Here is a 9,149-nt window from a genome sequence, read left to right as displayed (position 1 = left end):
CTCTATCTTTAAACTCGTTTAATAGTAACTTTCTTTTTTTTTTTTTTAATGGTATTTGTTTTTTTTTTATTGTTGGTCGTTCAAAACATTACATAGTTCTTAATACATCATATTTCACAGTTTGATTCAAGTGGATTATGAACTCCCGCTTTTACCCCGTATACAAATTGCTGTATCACATCAGTTACCCTTCCATTGATTGACATATTGCCTTTCTAGTGTCTGATGTATTCTGCTGTCTGTCCTATTGTCTACTATCCCCCCTCCCCTCCCCTCCCCTCCCCTCCCCTCCCCTTTTCTCTCTCTACCCCTTCTACTGTAAATCATGTCTTCCATTTGTATTCTCTTGACTTACCCCTCCTTACCTCTTATATGACATTTTGTATAACCATGAGGATCGCCTTCCATTTCCATGCAATTTCCCTTCTCACTCCCTTTCCCTCCCACCTCTCACCCCTGTTTAATGTAAATATTCTTCTCAAGCTCTTCGTCCCTACCCTGTCCTTGTTTACACCCCTTATATCAAAGGAGTCATTTGGTATTTGTTTTTTAAAGATTGACTAGCTTCACTTAGCATAATCTGCTCTAATGCCATCCATTTCCCTCCAAATTCTATGATTTTGTCATTTTTTAATGCAGAGTAATACTCCATTGTGTATAAATGCCACATTTTTTTTATCCATTCATCTATTGAAGGGCATCTAGGCTGGTTCCACAGTCTTGCTATCGTGAATTGAGCTGCTATGAACATCGATGTAGCAGTGTCCCTGTAGCATGCTCTTGTTAGGGCTTTAGGGAATAGACCGAGAAGGGGAATAGCTGGGTCAAATGGTGGTTCCATTCCCAGATTTCCGAGAAATCTCCATACTGCTTTCCAAATTGGCTGCACCAATTTGCAGTCCCACCAGCAATGAACAAGAGTGCCCTTTTCCCCGCATCCTCTCCAGCACTTATTGTTGTTTGACTTCCTAATGGCTGCCAGTCTTACTGGAGTGAGATGGTATCTTAGGGTAGTTTTGATTTGCATTTCTCTGACTGCTAGCGATGATGAGCATTTTTTCATGTACTTGTTGATTGATTGTATGTCCTCCTCTGAGAAGTGTCTGTTCAGGTCCTTGGCCCATTTATTGATTGGGTTATTTGTTATCTTATTGTCTAATTTTTTGAGTTCTTTGTATATTCTGGTTATTAGGGCTCTATCTGAAGTGTGTGGAGTAAAGATTTGTTCCCAGGATGTAGGCTCCCTGTTTATCTCTCTTATTGTTTCTTTTGCTGAGAAAAACTTTTTAGTTTGAGTAAGTCCCATTTGTTGATTCTAGTTGTTAACTCTTGCGCTATGGGTGTCCTATTGAGGAATTTGGAGCCTGATCCCACAGTATGTAGATCATAACCAACTTTTTCTTCTATCAGATGCCTTGTCTCTGATTTAATATCAAGCTCCTTGATCCATTTTGAGTTAACTTTTGTGCATGGCGAGAGATAGGGATTCAGATTCATTTTGATGCAAATGGATTTCCAGTTTTCCCAGCACCATTTGTTGAAGATGCTATCCTTCCTCCATTGCATGCTTTTAGCCCCTTTATCAAATATAAGATAGTTGTAGTTTTGTGGATTGGTTACTGTGTCCTCTATTCTGTACCATTGGTCCACCCGCCTGTTTTGGTACCAGTACCATGCTGTTTTTGTTACTATTGCTCTGTAGTATAGTTTGAAATCTGGTATCGCTATACCGCCTGATTCACACTTCCTGCTTAGTATTGTTTTTGCTATTCTGGGTCTTTTATTATTCCATATGAATTTCATGATTCTTTTATCTATTTCTACAAGAAATGCTGTTGGGATTTTGATTGGCATTGCATTGAACTTATAGAGAACTTTTGGTAATATCGCCATTTTGATGATGTTAGTTCTGCCTATCCATGAGCAGGGTATATTTTTCCATCTTCTAAGGTCTTCTTCTATATCTTTCTTTAGGGATCTGTAATTTTCATTGTATAAATCTTTCACCTCTTTTGTTAGGTTGATTCCCAAGTATTTTATTTTTTGGGGGGATATTGTGAATGGAGTAGTTGACCTCATTTCCGTTTCAGAGTGTTTGTCGCTGATATACAGGAATGCCTTTGATTTATGCGTGTTGATCTTATATCCTGCCACTTTGCTGAATTCATTTATTAGCTCTAATAGCTTCTTTGTGGACCCTTTTGGGTCTGCTAGGTATAGAATCATATCATCTGCAAATAGTGATAATTTAAGTTCTTCTTTTCCTATTTTTATGCCTTTAATTTCTTTCGTCTGTCTAATTGCTCTGGCCAGTGTTTCGAGGACTATGTTGAACAGAAGTGGTGAGAGAGGGCATCCCTGTCTTGTACCAGATCTTAGAGGGAATGCCTTCAATTTTTCTCCATTCAGAATGATGCTGGCCTGTGGCTTATCATAGATTGCTTTTACAATGTTGAGGTATGATCCAGTTATCCCTAATTTTTCTAGAGTTTTGAACATAAAGGGATGCTGTACTTTGTCGAATGCTTTTTCTGCATCTATCGAGATGATCATATGGTTCTTATTTTTAAGTCTATTGATGTGGTGAATAACATTTATTGATTTCCGTATATTGAACCAGCCTTGCATCCCAGGGATGAATCCTACTTGATCATGGTGTATAATTTTTTTGATATGTATTTGAATCCGATTCGCCAGAATTTTATTGAGGATTTTTGCGTCAAGGTTCATTAGAGATATTGGTCTGTAGTTTTCTTTCTTTGAAGTGTCTTTGTCTGGTTTCGGAATCAGGGTGATGTTGGCCTCGTAGAATGAATTTGGAAGTTCTCCCTCTTTTTCTATTTCCTGAAATAGCTTGAAAAGTATTGGTGTTAGTTCCTCTTTAAAGGTTTTGTAAAACTCTGCTGTATACCCATCCGGTCCTGGGCTTTTCTTAGTTGGTAGTCTTTTGATGGTTTCTTCTATTTCTTCTATTGTTATTGGTCTGTTTAGGTTGTCTATATCCTCCTGACTCAATCGGGGCAGATCATAAGACTTAAGGAATTTATCTATGCCTTCACTATCTTCTATTTTATTGGAGTATAAGGATTCAAAATAATTTCTGATTATCTTCTGTATTTCTGAAGTGTCTGTTGTGATATTGCCTTTTTCATCCCGTATGCTAGTAACTTGGGTTCTCTCTCTTCTTCTCTTCGTTAGCATGGCTAAGGGTCTGTCAATTTTATTTATTTTTTCAAAGAACCAACTTTTAGTTTTGTCAATTTTTTCAATTGTTTCTTTTGTTTCAATTTCATTAATTTCAGCTCTTAATAGTAACTTTCAAAGATAGGAATTCTGTTTTAAATTTTCTAAAACATTATTTTAGTTGTAGATGTACACAATACCTTTCTTTCTTTTTTAAATTTGTTTTCATGTGGTGCTAAGGATTCAACCCAGTGTCTCACACATGCCAAGTGAGTGCTCTACCACTGAGCCCCAGCCCAAGGAACTCTTGATTTGTATTGTTTCATTTACCAATTTTATCCTTCACTACATCATTATAGATTGTGCTTTTTATTATATATAAAAAGTTGACAAATACCTCAACTTAATTAAGATTTTCTCCTTTGTTTTTTTTAGAAGTTTTATACTTTAGGTCTTATATTGAGGATTATACATTCTAGTGTTTTCTTCATACTCATTTAGGTTTTTTATAGTTTGAAGAGCTTCCTTTAGCCTTTCTTGTAGGATAGATCTGATTGGAGATATATTCTCTCAGCTTTTGTTTGTATTGGAATGTCTTTTTCTCTCCTTCATTTCTGAAGCTTTCTTAGGTACATTCTTCTGAGTTGGCTGTTTTTGTCCTTTAGTGCTGAAAATTTTATGCCACTCTCTCCGGTCTGAAGGGCTTCTGATTTATTTTCTCTTAAAGCCTTAAAAATGGAGGATATCCACCCTTCACCTTTCAGAGCTTGATTTAGTCTTGTCTTGGTGCAGAATTGCTTGAGTTAAATGTAATTGCTGACCTTTGACCTTCCTGTACCTGGATATTTGTGTCTTTTGGGGCCGTTTTCTATTATTATCTCTTTGAATAAACTTTCTAACCCACAGACTTTCTCAAGTCCTTTCAAACCCCAATAACCCTTAAATTTTAATGCTGTACCTAGGTTTCTATAAGCTTGCTTTATTCTTTTTCTTCTTTTTTCCTCCAAGCATGTATTTTCCAATTGCCTGTCTTTGAGCTCACTAATTCTTTCTTCTGTTTGATCTATTCTGCTATTGATGCTTTGTATCACATTTTTAATTTTGTGTATTGTATTTTTCAAAGCAAGGACTCCTGTTAGATTTTTAAAACTTGCTTGCATCTCCCTGTTAAGTGTCTGTGTTAATTAAGTTGTTTGTTGTCTCGAAGCTTGTCAAGTTCCTTTTATACAGCTGTTTTAAATTCTCCATTAGAGAGTTTTTCCATACTGGTCATTTTATGTGTGGTTTCTAAGGCCTCACTTTGACCATGAAGTAAGGTCATGGCTCTCTTTAATTTCTTGATGGCTATTGGGATATGACATCATCTTGGAATTAAAGGACTAGGAATTTTTGCCAGGCTTCATAATTGGTGCTTGTCTTTCCAGAAATTCTAAGCAAGTGCTTTTGTTCTCTGAGCCTGTATGCACTTCTGCATAACTAGATGGAGCCCCAAGTCCAGCTTTGCTGAGTGCACTGTTGGTGTGTGGTTGCTTTTTCAGCATTAGGGAGCAATCCAGGTCCACAGTTGGTGCCCTCAAAGGACTTGTCCACCCCCACAAGCCTCTCTTTGGATCCGTGTTAGGCCCACATACCTTTTTCACAGTCACTGGCCTGTGGTCAGGCATGGTGAGATTCTGCTGGGCAGAATCACTGTGGAGGGACCATTCCCAGGCTACTATACTTTTTCTCTGGCCACCACCACTGCAATGCTGTGCCATTCTCTGAGCCCATAATCTGCTGAGTCTAGTGCAGCTGTGAGGTAGGACAGAGGCCTATGCTGTCCTGGAGCTGTCTACTGTTGAGGTGACTAATGGCTCAAGAGTGCTGTACAGTCACAGGAGGTGCTAGCTGGGATAAAAATCTCATTGATTGGGGCCTCCTGTGTTTCCCTGGGCTGTTCCTGGAGCTCCATGGGCCAGCAGCCTCTGCAGGGGTTCTTAGGATCTGCCCAGTGTTAGGTTTGACAGGCCCTGCTCTGAGCTCCAAGGCAAAGGCTGTGCTGGCTTTCCTGCCCTAAGCAGGTGGCATCTTGCTTCTCTGTCTGCTTCCCAAGGTTTAGCTCCTAACTAAGGCAGTTCCATCAGTTCATGGTAACATGGTAGCCTGAGGGCAGGAGTTGTAGGCTTTGCTGGACCCCAGTGCTTCAAGTCCAAAGCATGGATTTAATTCCTTCTCCCTTCAGTAAGAGTATCTGTCCTTGCTGCTTGGAGATGGGGAGAGGTGAGGTAGGCAACTCTGTCTTTTGGGCCTTTTCCAGTGCATCTTTTGTTTTCTTTTTAATTTTTTTTATAGTTGTAGATGGACAGCATGCCTTTATTTTATTTGTTTCATTTTTTTTTAATGTTGTGCTAAGGATCGAACCCAGTGCCTTACACATGCTAGGCAAGTGCTCTACCACTGGCATCTTTTCTTTTTATATTAGAACTAAGCACTGTGACCTCTCTCCTGGCTTCCTTAGGTCTTGCAAAGGTAGTTTGGTGCATGAACAGCTTAGCTGTCCAAATTCTTGTGTCTGTGGGGAGATAATTGCTGAGGGATCTTCACTTCAATCTTGCTCCTCAAATGTTAGTGTTTTAAAAATGTTGACTATAATAAATATTGTGGAAATATGGATTGGAGAGACAGACAAAAGGGCCAAGCAAACGATGATTTGGGTGAAAAATCTGAACATAACAGCAGATAGAGCAGAAAATTTTGGAAATAAAAAATACTGTGAACAAATTCATGCCTATATGCATTTAAACATTTTATAAGATGGAAATTTCCAGGCTGGGGATACAGCTCAGTTGGTAAAGTGTTTGCCTTGCATACACAAGGCCCTGGGTTCAATCCTCAGCACCACCAAAAAGAAAAAAAAAAAGATGGAAATTTTCCTGGAAAAACAGGACTTCTCAAAAGAGTTTCACAAAGACTCTGAAAATCTGAGTATACCTATAGCCCTGGAAGAACTTAAATTGGTACATGAAAAATCTACCCGTGAAAAGTGCACCAACATGCGTGCACGCACACACACACATAAATATATATACACGTGCATCCAGGCAATTTTGCTGTCAATTTCTGGCAGACCTTTAAGGAAGAGATAATCCCTATATTACACAAATGTGTTCTTGGGTGCCAAGTTCAGTGTGATTGAAAGATATTTTAGTAAGTTTCGGTGGGCAGCAGCCAAGGCCGGAAACATGTTCAATCTTTCTCTGACTCAGCAGAACCAATGAGCTGGTTTCACTCCTTCATTTTATAGTTGAGGAGTGTAGGGATTAGGAAGCTAGAGGGACTCTTTTTGTTCACAGAGACAGTTACGCTGCTAGTGTTAGTGTTTTTATTAGTGTAGGAAGATTTCCCCCAAATCACTCTTGGACATTTTTACATTTTTCTTGTTCTGAACTGCAAATCCTTTTTTTTTTTTTTTTGTAGCTTTTCTCCTCTGTGAATGGTTACCAGTTAGTAGAGTGTTACACTTTTGATGAGCCTATACTAGGAAGTAATATGTGCTTACTGAATGTCATTTCATTTTGGAGCAGTTTTAAAATTGAAATCAAATTCTTCAGGAGAAAATAAACTTGCTATTGGAAAGGGCTCAATATTGGGTTTTCACAACGTAGAAAATGATAAAGAAGTACTTTCTGCTTAGTTTTCTGTAAGCATAAAATAAGTTGAAAACATAATTTTTAAATTATAAAAAATGAAGACAATATCCTCTTTCCTATTAAAAGTGAATTTTATCTTTTGGGCTATACAAATGACCATGAAAATCAGGGCCTAGAACTTTCCTGGCATTCAGTTCCCTACCCACACTAAGTAGTAGAGAGCTAGATATGGGAGGGGACATCTTTCATGTTGACTGCTCATAGAGTGTCCACTTAGATAAAAATGCTTCAATAAATATATCAGCCACAATTAACAAGTTTAACAGCAGACAAAGTGCAAAAGTAAGAATTATGATTCATTTTTGGAAAAGTCGATTAATTTCTAGCTCAACTGGGTGGTTTAGATTGATTTTCAGGTGGGTAATAGTCATGTGCAATGGGAATATTTCTAGAGTAGACACAAATAATACTTGACATGAAGTTATAATTGCTGATGAAGGTCTTCCATTATGGTAATAACCAGATGAAAAAGCAAAGTCCAGAATTGTTAATTAAAAACACGAGGTCCCAAGACATTCAAACCACTTCTAAGTTAAGAGCAATCTTCTTAGGAAACTAATAAAATGTTCAGAGGAAACATTAACTCACACTCAAATAACCATGATAATAAATATCTATTGAATGACTATTCAATAAATTGATTTCATATATATTATCTTTTAAAATATATGCCATATTTTTTCAATTTCAGCAATATTATTTACTATTTATAATGGAAAACCTGTAGTGTAGTGGTCAGATGACTTGCTTAAAAATCATTTGGTGTGGCCAGCAGCACTCTAATTTAAATGAGGCTACTACGCTCCTTAGTGTTCTTCCCCCCTACACCACAGCTGCCTTTCTCCATAATCTCTTCAAGGTCAGAGTCAAGAGACAACTCAAAGAAAGGCAGGGCCAGAAAGATAGTCGCATGTCAAGGGAGGTTTTCTGATTTTGGTGAGGAGATAATTGGAAAGTCCACATGAAAACTAAGAACCCTGTCTAGAAAGGTCCTCCATTTCATCCTGAAGATCCTCTCACATAGTCCTTGAGTAGACTGATAGTGGGGTGATCATAGTGTTGATGGCCTGAACCCAAGTGTGTAAGGCCACCTACACATTTCTGCAAAGGCAGAAGGCACTGAAGCTCAGAAACCGTCTGCCACCCATCTTGTCTGTGGTTATTTCCTCCTCAAGTTAAGAGGTTATTTCCTAACCTCTTAACTCTGTTAGTAACTTTCCCCTTCCACCTGTATAAACAATGTGTCTGCAAGTATCAGGCCATAAACTTAGTGACCTTTAAGATCTTTTGTAGGTCTAAAACCATAGGTGTCCATGCAATAAAGAGGCCATGCATTCCCAAATCATTTGAATGTCTGACAGCGCCCCTTCATCAGAACTCTACTGACACACAGTGCTAACTTAATGACTGTTTTCAGTTCTTTCCAACATTCTAGTCAAATCATAAAGCTTCTTTTGCCATTGAGCTGCTCTTATGAGATAACGAGTCTCATCACAACAGAAGCAACACACAGGTTTTGTCTTGAAACTGTCCATCAAAAATGGGCTTCCATGGAGTGCTATTGTGTTTTCAGAGGTAGCTAGCTGAGTCGATTAATTAAAAGTTAACGGTAATACAAACTTGAATTTTGCCTTCAATGTTTCCATCCTATTTCCTGTGCAAGCCCAGGGACTTGCTGTTGGAAGATTATGATTTATCAATTGTCTGCAGTGGTTTCTTCTGAAAGTCTGATAAGAGTTAGTGTTATTTAAAAAAAATCATTGTCAGTTTCCATAACTTCCATATTCCCCCTGTTTATAACAAACTTCTTGTCAGAAAAAGCAGTTAAAGCAGTTTTTTTTTAAACTGAAACAATGTGCATATCTAGTTTAATTTGTTATAGGAACAATTAGTGCTACATTCTCAACATTGAAATTTTGTTTCAGTTTGCTCACAAAATGAGGCCAAACAACTTAAGGGTTTATTGGCCTTTCTTTTTGGAAGCATAGCAAGACTACACTTTTAAAAACAGAGAAACTGAGTGGTTTTGGCTTTATTTTGATTGTTTCTCCCTCTAAGCTATGATTTTCTATCGTCTTTGAGGCCAAGCAAAATAGCAGCTCTTAAATGAAAGGAGAAACCATATCTTACAGGAGATTAGCTAAAACCCTAGAGTGTTATCTCCATTTCCTGCCATGTCTGAGGTTTGTGTTGATCATTTCTAAGAGTCACTACCAGGCTGGCACAATAAATCTGTCCAAAAGTAGCAGAAAAATTGTCAGGTTTTTTCACTGCTGT

The sequence above is a fragment of the Urocitellus parryii genome, chromosome X (assembly GCF_045843805.1).
Source record: "Urocitellus parryii isolate mUroPar1 chromosome X, mUroPar1.hap1, whole genome shotgun sequence".
NCBI classification, from domain to species: domain Eukaryota; kingdom Metazoa; phylum Chordata; class Mammalia; order Rodentia; family Sciuridae; genus Urocitellus; species Urocitellus parryii.
Note: the sequence above shows the minus strand (reverse complement) of the source record.